The sequence below is a fragment of the Hemiscyllium ocellatum genome, chromosome 16 (genome assembly GCF_020745735.1).
Source record: "Hemiscyllium ocellatum isolate sHemOce1 chromosome 16, sHemOce1.pat.X.cur, whole genome shotgun sequence".
Classification (NCBI taxonomy): Eukaryota; Metazoa; Chordata; class Chondrichthyes; order Orectolobiformes; family Hemiscylliidae; genus Hemiscyllium; species Hemiscyllium ocellatum.
Window position 1 is genome coordinate 87103889 of NC_083416.1, and position 13817 is coordinate 87117705.

The window sequence follows — 13817 nt, forward strand, 5'->3', positions numbered from 1 at the left end:
GACGCTCCTGTGAGCTGTGACTTTATACAATTCGACGCTCCTGTGAGCTGTGACTTTATACAATTCGACGCTCCTGTGAGCTGTGACTTTATACAATTCGACGCTCCCTGTGAGCTGTGACTTTATACAATTCGACGCTCCTGTGAGCTGTGACTTTATACAATTCGACGCTCCCTGTGAGCTGTGACTTTATACAATTCGACGCTCCTGTGAGCTGTGACTTTATACAATTCGACGCTCCTGTGAGCTGTGACTTTATACAATTCGACGCTCCTGTGAGCTGTGACTTATACAATTCGACGCTCCTGTGAGCTGTGACTTTATACAATTCGACGCTCCTGTGAGCTGTGACTTTATACAATTCGACGCTCCTGTGAGCTGTGACTTTATACAATTCGACGCTCCTGTGAGCTGTGACTTTATACAATTCGACGCTCCCTGTGAGCTGTGACTTTATACAATTCGACGCTCCTGTGAGCTGTGACTTTATACAATTCGACGCTCCCTGTGAGCTGTGACTTTATACAATTCGACGCTCCTGTGAGCTGTGACTTTATACAATTCGACGCTCCTGTGAGCTGTGACTTTATACAATTCGACGCTCCTGTGAGCTGTGACTTTATACAATTCGACGCTCCCTGTGAGCTGTGACTTTATACAATTCGACGCTCCCTGTGAGCTGTGACTTTATACAATTCGACGCTCCTGTGAGCTGTGACTTTATACAATTCGACGCTCCCTGTGAGCTGTGACTTTATACAATTCGACGCTCCCTGTGAGCTGTGACTTTATACAATTCGACGCTCCTGTGAGCTGTGACTTTATACAATTCGACGCTCCTGTGAGCTGTGACTTTATACAATTCGACGCTCCTGTGAGCTGTGACTTTATACAATTCGACGCTCCTGTGAGCTGTGACTTTATACAATTCGACGCTCCCTGTGAGCTGTGACTTTATACAATTCGACGCTCCTGTGAGCTGTGACTTTATACAATTCGACGCTCCCTGTGAGCTGTGACTTTATACAATTCGACGCTCCCTGTGAGCTGTGACTTTATACAATTCGACGCTCCTGTGAGCTGTGACTTTATACAATTCGACGCTCCTGTGAGCTGTGACTTTATACAATTCGACGCTCCTGTGAGCTGTGACTTTATACAATTCGACGCTCCCTGTGAGCTGTGACTTTATACAATTCGACGCTCCTGTGAGCTGTGACTTTATACAATTCGACGCTCCTGTGAGCTGTGACTTTATACAATTCGACGCTCCTGTGAGCTGTGACTTTATACAATTCGACGCTCCCTGTGAGCTGTGACTTTATACAATTCGACGCTCCTGTGAGCTGTGACTTTATACAATTCGACGCTCCCTGTGAGCTGTGACTTTATACAATTCGACGCTCCTGTGAGCTGTGACTTTATACAATTCGACGCTCCTGTGAGCTGTGACTTTATACAATTCGACGCTCCCTGTGAGCTGTGACTTTTACAATTCGACGCTCCCTGTGAGCTGTGACTTTATACAATTCGACGCTCCCTGTGAGCTGTGACTTTATACAATTCGACGCTCCTGTGAGCTGTGACTTTATACAATTCGACGCTCCTGTGAGCTGTGACTTTATACAATTCGACGCTCCTGTGAGCTGTGACTTTATACAATTCGACGCTCCTGTGAGCTGTGACTTTATACAATTCGACGCTCCTGTGAGCTGTGACTTTATACAATTCGACGCTCCTGTGAGCTGTGACTTTATACAATTCGACGCTCCCTGTGAGCTGTGACTTTATACAATTCGACGCTCCTGTGAGCTGTGACTTTATACAATTCGACGCTCCTGTGAGCTGTGACTTTATACAATTCGACGCTCCTGTGAGCTGTGACTTTATACAATTCGACGCTCCTGTGAGCTGTGACTTTATACAATTCGACGCTCCTGTGAGCTGTGACTTTATACAATTCGACGCTCCTGTGAGCTGTGACTTTATACAATTCGACGCTCCTGTGAGCTGTGACTTTATACAATTCGACGCTCCCTGTGAGCTGTGACTTTATACAATTCGACGCTCCTGTGAGCTGTGACTTTATACAATTCGACGCTCCCTGTGAGCTGTGACTTTATACAATTCGACGCTCCTGTGAGCTGTGACTTTATACAATTCGACGCTCCTGTGAGCTGTGACTTTATACAATTCGACGCTCCTGTGAGCTGTGACTTTATACAATTCGACGCTCCTGTGAGCTGTGACTTTATACAATTCGACGCTCCTGTGAGCTGTGACTTTATACAATTCGACGCTCCCTGTGAGCTGTGACTTTATACAATTCGACGCTCCTGTGAGCTGTGACTTTATACAATTCGACGCTCCTGTGAGCTGTGACTTTATACAATTCGACGCTCCCTGTGAGCTGTGACTTTATACAATTCGACGCTCCCTGTGAGCTGTTACTTTATACAATTCGACGCTCCCTGTGAGCTGTGACTTTATACAATTCGACGCTCCCTGTGAGCTGTGACTTTATACAATTCGACGCTCCTGTGAGCTGTGACTTTATACAATTCGACGCTCCTGTGAGCTGTGACTTTATACAATTCGACGCTCCCTGTGAGCTGTGACTTTATACAATTCGACGCTCCTGTGAGCTGTGACTTTATACAATTCGACGCTCCTGTGAGCTGTGACTTTATACAATTCGACGCTCCTGTGAGCTGTGACTTTATACAATTCGACGCTCCCTGTGAGCTGTGACTTTATACAATTCGACGCTCCCTGTGAGCTGTGACTTTATACAATTCGACGCTCCTGTGAGCTGTGACTTTATACAATTCGACGCTCCTGTGAGCTGTGACTTTATACAATTCGACGCTCCCTGTGAGCTGTGACTTTATACAATTCGACGCTCCTGTGAGCTGTGACTTTATACAATTCGACGCTCCCTGTGAGCTGTGACTTTATACAATTCGACGCTCCTGTGAGCTGTGACTTTATACAATTCGACGCTCCTGTGAGCTGTGACTTTATACAATTCGACGCTCCCTGTGAGCTGTGACTTTATACAATTCGACGCTCCCTGTGAGCTGTGACTTTATACAATTCGACGCTCCCTGTGAGCTGTGACTTTATACAATTCGACGCTCCCTGTGTGCTGTGACTTTATACAATTCGACGCTCCCTGTGAGCTGTGACTTTATACAATTCGACGCTCCTGTGAGCTGTGACTTTATACAATTCGACGCTCCTGTGAGCTGTGACTTTATACAATTCGACGCTCCCTGTGAGCTGTGACTTTATACAATTCGACGCTCCCTGTGAGCTGTGACTTTATACAATTCGATGCTCCTGTGAGCTGTGACTTTATACAATTCGACGCTCCCTGTGAGCTGTGACTTTATACAATTCGACGCTCCCTGTGAGCTGTGACTTTATACAATTCGACGCTCCTGTGAGCTGTGACTTTATACAATTCGACGCTCCCTGTGAGCTGTGACTTTATACAATTCGACGCTCCCTGTGAGCTGTGACTTTATACAATTCGACGCTCCCTGTGAGCTGTGACTTTATACAATTCGACGCTCCTGTGAGCTGTGACTTTATACAATTCGACGCTCCCTGTGAGCTGAGACTTTATACAATTCGACGCTCCTGTGTGCTGTAACTTTATACAATTCGACGCTCCTGTGAGCTGTGACTTTATACAATTCGACGCTCCTGTGAGCTGTGACTTTATACAATTCGACGCTCCCTTTGAGCTGTGACTTTATACAATTCGACGCTCCCTGTGTGCTGTGACTTTATACAATTCGACGCTCCCTGTGAGCTGTGACTTTATACAATTCGACGCTCTCTGTGAGCTGTGACTTTATACAATTCGATGCTCCCTGTGTGCTGTGACTTTATACAATTCGACGCTCCCTGTGAGCTGTGACTTTATACAATTCGACGCTCCCTGTGAGCTGTGACTTTTTACAATTCGACGCTCCCTGTGAGCTGTGACTTTATACAATTCGACGCTCCTGTGAGCTGTGACTTTATACAATTCGATGCTCCCTGTGAGCTGTGACTTTATACAATTCGACGCTCCCTGTGAGCTGTGACTTTATACAATTCGACGCTCCTGTTAGCTGTGACTTTATACAATTCGACGCTCCCTGTGAGCTGTGACTTTATATAATTCGACTCTCCTGTAAGCTGTGACTTTATACAATTCGACGCTCCTGTGAGCTGTGACTTTATACAATTCGACGCTCCTGTGAGCTGTGACTTTATACAATTCGACGCTCCCTGTGAGCTGTGACTTGATACAATTCGACGCTCCTGTGAGCTGTGACTTTATACAATTCGACGCTCCTGTGAGTTGTGACTTTATACAATTCGACGCTCCCTGTGAGCTGTGACTTTATACAATTCGACGCTCCTGTGAGCTGTGACTTTATACAATTCGACGCTCCCTTGAGCTCTGACTTTATACAATTTGACGCTCCTGTGAGCTGTGACTTTATACAATTCGACGCTCCTGTGAGCTGTGACTTTATACAATTCGACGCTCCCTGTGAGCTGTGACTTTATACAATTCGACGCTCCTGTGAGCTGTGACTTTATACAATTCGACGCTCCTGTGAGCTGTGACTTTATGTAATTCGATGCTCTCTGTGAGCTGTGACTTTATACAATTCGACGCTCCTGTGAGCTGTGACTTTATACAATTCGACGCTCCTGTGAGCTGTGACTTTATACAATTCGACGCTCCTGTGAGCTGTGACTTTATACAATTCGACGCTCCCTGTGAGCTGTGACTTTATACAATTCGACGCTCCCTGTGTGCTGTGACTTTATACAATTCGACGCTCCCTGTGAGCTGTGACTTTATACAATTCGACGCTCCCTGTGAGCTGTGACTTTATACAATTCGACGCTCCCTGTGTGCTGTGACTTTATGCAATTCGACGCTCCCTGTGAGCTGTGACTTTATACAATTCGACGCTCCCTGTGAGCTGTGACTTTTACAATTCGACGCTCCCTGTGAGCTGTGACTTTATACAATTCGACGCTCCTGTGAGCTGTGACTTTATACAATTCGACGCTCCCTGTGAGCTGTGACTTTATACAATTCGACGCTCCCTGTGAGCTGTGACTTTATATAATTCGACGCTCCTGTTAACTGTGACTTTTTACAATTCAACGCTCCCTGTGAGCTGTGACTTTATACAATTCGACGCTCCTGTGAGCTGTGACTTTATACAATTCGACTCTCCTGTGAGCTGTGACTTTATACAATTCGACGCTCCTGTGAGCTGTGACTTTATACAATTCGACGCTCCTGTGAGTTGTGACTTTATACAATTCGACGCTCCCTGTGAGCTGTGACTTTATACAATTCGACGCTCCCTGTGAGCTGTGACTTTATACAATTCGACGCTCCTGTGTGCTGTGACTTTATACAATTCGACGCTCCCTGTGAGCTGTGACTTTATACAATTCGACGCTCCTGTGAGCTGTGACTTTATACAATTCGACGCTCGTGTGAGCTGTGACTTTATACAATTCGACTCTCCCTGTGTGCTTTGACTATATACAATTCGACGCTCCCTGTGAGCTGTGACTTTATACAATTCGACGCTCCTGTGTGCTGTGACTTTATACAATTCGACGCTCCTGTGAGCTGTGACTTTATACAATTCGACGCTCCTGTGAGCTGTGACTTTATACAATTCGACGCTCCCTATGAGCTGTGACTTTATACAATTCGACGCTCCTGTGAGCTGTGACTTTATACAATTCGACGCTCCCTGTGAGCTGTGACTTTATGTAATACGATGCTCTCTGTGAGCTGTGACTTTATACAATTCGACGCTCCTGTGAGCTGTGACTTTATACAATTCGACGCGCCTGTGAGCTGTGACTTTATACAATTCGACGCTCCCTGTGTGCTGTGACTTTATACAATTCGACGCTCCTGTGTGCTGTGACTTTATACAATTCGACGCTCCCTGTGAGCTGTGACTTTATACAATTCGACGCTCCCTGTGAGCTGTGACTTTATACAATTCGACGCTCCCTTTGAGCTGTGTCTTTATACAATTCGATTCTCCTTGTGTGCTGTGACTTTATACAATTCGACTCTCCTGTGAGCTGTGACTTTATACAATTCGACGCTCCTGTGAGCTGTGACTTTATACAATTCGACGCTCCTGTGAGTTGTGACTTTATACAATTCGACGCTCCCTGTGAGCTGTGACTTTATACAATTCGACGCTCCTGTGAGCTGTGACTTTATACAATTCGACGCTCCCTGTGAGCTGTGACTTTATATAATTCGACTCTCCTGTAAGCTGTGACTTTATACAATTCGACTCTCCTGTGAGCTGTGACTTTATACAATTCGACGCTCGTGTGAGCTGTGACTTTATACAATTCGACGCTCCCTGTGAGCTGTGACTTGATACAATTTGACTCTCCTGTGAGCTGTGACTTTATACAATTCGACGCTCCTGTGAGTTGTGACTTTATACAATTCGACGCTCCCTGTGTGCTGTGACTTTATACAATTCGACGCTCCTGTGAGCTGTGACTTTATACAATCCGACGCTCCCTGTGAGCTGTGACTTTATACAATTCGACGCTCGTGTGATTGGTGACTTAATACAATTCACGCTCCCTGTGAGCTGTGACTTTATACAATTCGACGCTCCCTGTGAGCTGTGACTTTATACAATTCGACGCTCCTGTGAGCTGTGACTTTATACAATTCGACGCTCCTGTGTGCTGTGAATTCATACAATTCGATGATCCTGTGAGCTGTGACTTTATACAATTCGACGCTCCCTGTGAGCTGTGACTTTATACAATTCGATGCTCTCTGTGAGCTGTGACTTTATACAATTCAGCGCTCCTGTGAGCTGTGACTTTATACAATTCGACGCTCCCTGTGAGCTTTGACTTTATACAATTCGACGCTCCCTGTGAGCTGTGACTTTATACAATTCGACGCTCCTGTGAGCTGTGACTTTATACAATTCGACGCTCCTGTGAGCTGTGACTTTATACAATTCGACGCTCCTGTGAGCTGTGACTTTATACAATTCGACGCTCCTGTGAGTTGTGACTTTATACAATTCGACGCTCCCTGTGAGCTGTGACTTTATACAATTCGACGCTCCCTGTGAGCTGTGACTTTATACAATTCGACGCTCCTGTGAGCTGTGACTTTATACAATTCGACGCTCCTGTGAGCTGTGACTTTATACAATTCGACGCTCCTGTGAGCTGTGACTTTATACAATTCGACGCTCCTGTGAGCTGTGACTTTATACAATTCGACGCTCCTTGTGAGCTGTGACTTTATACAATTCGACGCTCCTGTGAGCTGTGACTTTATACAATTCGACGCTCCTGTGAGCTGTGACTTTATACAATTCGACGCTCCCTATGAGCTGTGACTTTATACAATTCGACGCTCCTGTGAGCTGTGACTTTATACAATTTGACGCTCCCTGTGAGCTGTGACTTTATGTAATACGATGCTCTCTGTGAGCTGTGACTTTATACAATTCGACGCTCCTGTGAGCTGTGATTTTATACAATTCGACGCTCCTGTGAGCTGTGACTTTATACAATTCGACGCTCCCTGTGAGCTGTGACTTTATACAATTCGACGCTCCTGTGAGCTGTGACTTTATACAATTCGACGCTCCCTGTGAGCTGTGACTTTATACAATTCGACGCTCCCTGTGAGCTGTGACTTTATACAATTCGACGCTCCCTTTGAGCTTTGTCTTTATACAATTCGACGCTCCTTGTGAGCTGTGACTTTATACAATTCGACGCTCCTGTGAGCTGTGACTTTATACAATTCGACGCTCCTGTGAGCTGTGACTTTATACAATTCGACGCTCCTGTGAGTTGTGACTTTATACAATTCGACGCTCCCTGTGAGCTGTGACTTTATACAATTCGACGCTCCTGTGAGCTGTGACTTTTTACAATTCGACGCTCCCTGTGAGCTGTGACTTTATACAATTCGACTCTCCTGTAAGCTGTGACTTGATACAATTCGACGCTCCTGTGAGCTGTGACTTTATACAATTCGACGCTCCTGTGAGCTGTGACTTTATACAATTCGACGCTCCCTGTGAGCTGTGACTTGATACAATTTGACTCTCCTGTGAGCTGTGACTTTATACAATTCGACGCTCCTGTGAGTTGTGACTTTATACAATTCGACGCTCCCTGTGAGCTGTGACTTTATACAATTCGACGCTCCTGTGAGCTGTGACTTTATACAATCCGACGCTCCCTGTGAGCTGTGACTTTATACAATTCGACGCTCGTGTGATTGGTGACTTAATACAATTCACGCTCCCTGTGAGCTGTGACTTTATACAATTCGACGCTCCCTGTGAGCTGTGACTTTATACAATTCGACGCTCCTGTGAGCTGTGACTTTATACAATTCGACGCTCCTGTGTGCTGTGAATTCATACAATTCGATGATCCTGTGAGCTGTGACTTTATACAATTCGACGCTCCCTGTGAGCTGTGACTTTATACAATTCGACGCTCTCTGTGAGCTGTGACATCATACAATTCAACGCTCCCTGTGTGCTGTGACTTTATACAATTCGACGCTCCCTGTGAGCTGTGACTTTATACAATTCGACGCTCCCTGTGAGCTGTGACTTTATACAATTCGACGCTCCCTGTGAGCTGTGACTTTATACAATTCGACGCTCCCTGTGAGCTGTGACTTTATACAATTCGACGCTCCCTGTGAGCTGTGACTTTATACAATTCGACGCTCCCTGTGAGCTGTGACTTTATACAATTCGACGCTCCTGTGAGCTGTGACTTTATACAATTCGACGCTCCCTGTGAGCTGTGACTTTATACAATTCGACGCTCCCTGTGAGCTGTGACTTTATACAATTCGACGCTCCTGTTAGCTGTGACTTTATACAATTCGACGCTCCCTGTGAGCTGTGACTTTATATAATTCGACTCTCCTGTAAGCTGTGACTTTATACAATTCGACGCTCCTGTGAGCTGTGACTTTATACAATTCGACGCTCCTGTGAGCTGTGACTTTATACAATTCGACGCTCCCTGTGAGCTGTGACTTGATACAATTCGACGCTCCTGTGAGCTGTGACTTTATACAATTCGACGCTCCTGTGAGTTGTGACTTTATACAATTCGACGCTCCCTGTGAGCTGTGACTTTATACAATTCGACGCTCCTGTGAGCTGTGACTTTATACAATTCGACGCTCCCTTGAGCTCTGACTTTATACAATTTGACGCTCGTGTGAGCTGTGACTTTATACAATTCGACGCTCCCTGTGAGCTGTGACTTTATACAATTCGACGCTCCCTGTGAGCTGTGACTTTATACAATTCGACGCTCCTGTGAGCTGTGACTTTATACAATTCGACGCTCCTGTGAGCTGTGACTTTATGTAATTCGATGCTCTCTGTGAGCTGTGACTTTATACAATTCGACGCTCCTGTGAGCTGTGACTTTATACAATTCGACGCTTGTGTGAGCTGTGACTTTATACAATTCGACGCTCCTGTGAGCTGTGACTTTATACAATTCGACGCTCCCTGTGAGCTGTGACTTTATACAATTCGACGCTCCCTGTGTGCTGTGACTTTATACAATTCGACGCTCCCTGTGAGCTGTGACTTTATACAATTCGACGCTCCCTGTGAGCTGTGACTTTATACAATTCGACGCTCCCTGTGTGCTGTGACTTTATGCAATTCGACGCTCCCTGTGAGCTGTGACTTTATACAATTCGACGCTCCCTGTGAGCTGTGACTTTTACAATTCGACGCTCCCTGTGAGCTGTGACTTTATACAATTCGACGCTCCTGTGAGCTGTGACTTTATACAATTCGACGCTCCCTGTGAGCTGTGACTTTATACAATTCGACGCTCCCTGTGAGCTGTGACTTTATATAATTCGACGCTCCTGTTAACTGTGACTTTTTACAATTCAACGCTCCCTGTGAGCTGTGACTTTATACAATTCGACGCTCCTGTGAGCTGTGACTTTATACAATTCGACGCTCCTGTGAGCTGTGACTTTATACAATTCGACGCTCCTGTGAGCTGTGACTTTATACAATTCGACGCTCCTGTGAGTTGTGACTTTATACAATTCGACGCTCCCTGTGAGCTGTGACTTTATACAATTCGACGCTCCCTGTGAGCTGTGACTTTATACAATTCGACGCTCCTGTGTGCTGTGACTTTATACAATTCGACGCTCCCTGTGAGCTGTGACTTTATACAATTCGACGCTCCTGTGAGCTGTGACTTTATACAATTCGACGCTCCTGTGAGCTGTGACTTTATACAATTCGACTCTCCCTGTGTGCTTTGACTATATACAATTCGACGCTCCCTGTGAGCTGTGACTTTATACAATTCGACGCTCCTTGTGTGCTGTGACTTTATACAATTCGACGCTCCTGTGAGCTGTGACTTTATACAATTCGACGCTCCTGTGAGCTGTGACTTTATACAATTCGACGCTCCCTATGAGCTGTGACTTTATACAATTCGACGCTCCTGTGAGCTGTGACTTTATACAATTCGACGCTCCCTGTGAGCTGTGACTTTATGTAATACGATGCTCTCTGTGAGCTGTGACTTTATACAATTCGACGCTCCTGTGAGCTGTGACTTTATACAATTCGACGCGCCTGTGAGCTGTGACTTTATACAATTCGACGCTCCCTGTGAGCTGTGACTTTATACAATTCGACGCTCCTGTGAGCTGTGACTTTATACAATTCGACGCTCCCTGTGAGCTGTGACTTTATACAATTCGATGCTCCCTGTGAGCTGTGACTTTATACAATTCGACGCTCCCTTTGAGCTGTGTCTTTATACAATTCGATTCTCCTTGTGTGCTGTGACTTTATACAATTCGACGCTCCTGTGAGCTGTGACTTTATACAATTCGACGCTCCTGTGAGCTGTGACTTTATACAATTCGACGCTCCTGTGAGTTGTGACTTTATACAATTCGACGCTCCCTGTGAGCTGTGACTTTATACAATTCGACGCTCCTGTGAGCTGTGACTTTTTACAATTCGACGCTCCCTGTGAGCTGTGACTTTATATAATTCGACTCTCCTGTAAGCTGTGACTTTATACAATTCGACTCTCCTGTGAGCTGTGACTTTATACAATTCGACGCTCGTGTGAGCTGTGACTTTATACAATTCGACGCTCCCTGTGAGCTGTGACTTGATACAATTTGACTCTCCTGTGAGCTGTGACTTTATACAATTCGACGCTCCTGTGAGTTGTGACTTTATACAATTCGACGCTCCCTGTGTGCTGTGACTTTATACAATTCGACGCTCCTGTGAGCTGTGACTTTATACAATCCGACGCTCCCTGTGAGCTGTGACTTTATACAATTCGACGCTCGTGTGATTGGTGACTTAATACAATTCACGCTCCCTGTGAGCTGTGACTTTATACAATTCGACGCTCCCTGTGAGCTGTGACTTTATACAATTCGACGCTCCTGTGAGCTGTGACTTTATACAATTCGACGCTCCTGTGTGCTGTGAATTCATACAATTCGATGATCCTGTGAGCTGTGACTTTATACAATTCGACGCTCCCTGTGAGCTGTGACTTTATACAATTCGACGCTCTCTGTGAGCTGTGACTTTATACAATTCAGCGCTCCTGTGTGCTGTGACTTTATACAATTCGACGCTCCCTGTGAGCTTTGACTTTATACAATTCGACGCTCCCTGTGAGCTGTGACTTTATACAATTCGACGCTCCTGTGAGCTGTGACTTTATACAATTCGACGCTCCTGTGAGCTGTGACTTTATACAATTCGACGCTCCTGTGAGCTGTGACTTTATACAATTCGACGCTCCTGTGAGTTGTGACTTTATACAATTCGACGCTCCCTGTGAGCTGTGACTTTATACAATTCGACGCTCCCTGTGAGCTGTGACTTTATACAATTCGACGCTCCTGTGTGCTGTGACTTTATACAATTCGACGCTCCCTGTGAGCTGTGACTTTATACAATTCGACGCTCCTGTGAGCTGTGACTTTATACAATTCGACGCTCCTGTGAGCTGTGACTTTATACAATTCGACGCTCCTTGTGAGCTGTGACTTTATACAATTCGACGCTCCTGTGAGCTGTGACTTTATACAATTCGACGCTCCTGTGAGCTGTGACTTTATACAATTCGACGCTCCCTATGAGCTGTGACTTTATACAATTCGACGCTCCTGTGAGCTGTGACTTTATACAATTCGACGCTCCCTGTGAGCTGTGACTTTATGTAATACGATGCTCTCTGTGAGCTGTGACTTTATACAATTCGACGCTCCTGTGAGCTGTGACTTTATACAATTCGACGCGCCTGTGAGCTGTGACTTTATACAATTCGACGCTCCTGTGAGCTGTGACTTTATACAATTCGACGCTCCTGTGAGCTGTGACTTTATACAATTCGACGCTCCCTGTGAGCTGTGACTTTATACAATTCGACGCTCCCTGTGAGCTGTGACTTTATACAATTCGACGCTCCCTTTGAGCTGTGTCTTTATACAATTCGACGCTCCTTGTGAGCTGTGACTTTATACAATTCGACGCTCCTGTGAGCTGTGACTTTATACAATTCGACGCTCCTGTGAGCTGTGACTTTATACAATTCGACGCTCCTGTGAGTTGTGACTTTATACAATTCGACGCTCCCTGTGAGCTGTGACTTTATACAATTCGACGCTCCTGTGAGCTGTGACTTTTTACAATTCGACGCTCCCTGTGAGCTGTGACTTTATACAATTCGACTCTCCTGTAAGCTGTGACTTGATACAATTCGACTCTCCTGTGAGCTGTGACTTTATACAATTCGACGCTCCTGTGAGCTGTGACTTTATACAATTCGACGCTCCCTGTGAGCTGTGACTTGATACAATTTGACTCTCCTGTGAGCTGTGACTTTATACAATTCGACGCTCCTGTGAGTTGTGACTTTATACAATTCGACGCTCCCTGTGTGCTGTGACTTTATACAATTCGACGCTCCTGTGAGCTGTGACTTTATACAATCCGACGCTCCCTGTGAGCTGTGACTTTATACAATTCGACGCTCGTGTGATTGGTGACTTAATACAATTCACGCTCCCTGTGAGCTGTGACTTTATACAATTCGACGCTCCCTGTGAGCTGTGACTTTATACAATTCGACGCTCCTGTGAGCTGTGACTTTATACAATTCGACGCTCCTGTGTGCTGTGAATTCATACAATTCGATGATCCTGTGAGCTGTGACTTTATACAATTCGACGCTCCCTGTGAGCTGTGACTTTATACAATTCGATGCTCTCTGTTAGCTGTGACATCATACAATTCAACGCTCCCTGTGTGCTGTGACTTTATACAATTCGACGCTCCCTATGTGCTGTGACTTTATACAATTCGACGCTCCTGTGAGATGTGACTTTATACAATTCGACGCTCCTGTGAGCTGTGACTTTATACAATTCGACGCTCCTGTGAGCTGTGACTTTATACAATTCGACGCTCCCTGTGAGCTGTGTCTTTATACAATTCGACGCTCCCTGTGAGCTGTGACTTTATACAATTCGATGCTCGTGTGAGCTGTGACTTATACAATTCGACGCTCCCTGTGAGCTGTGACTTTATACAATTCGACGCTCCCTGTGAGCTGTGATTTTATACAATTCGACCCTCCGTGTGAGCTGTGACTTTATACAATTCGACGCTCCCTGTGAGCTGTGACTTTATACAATTCGACGC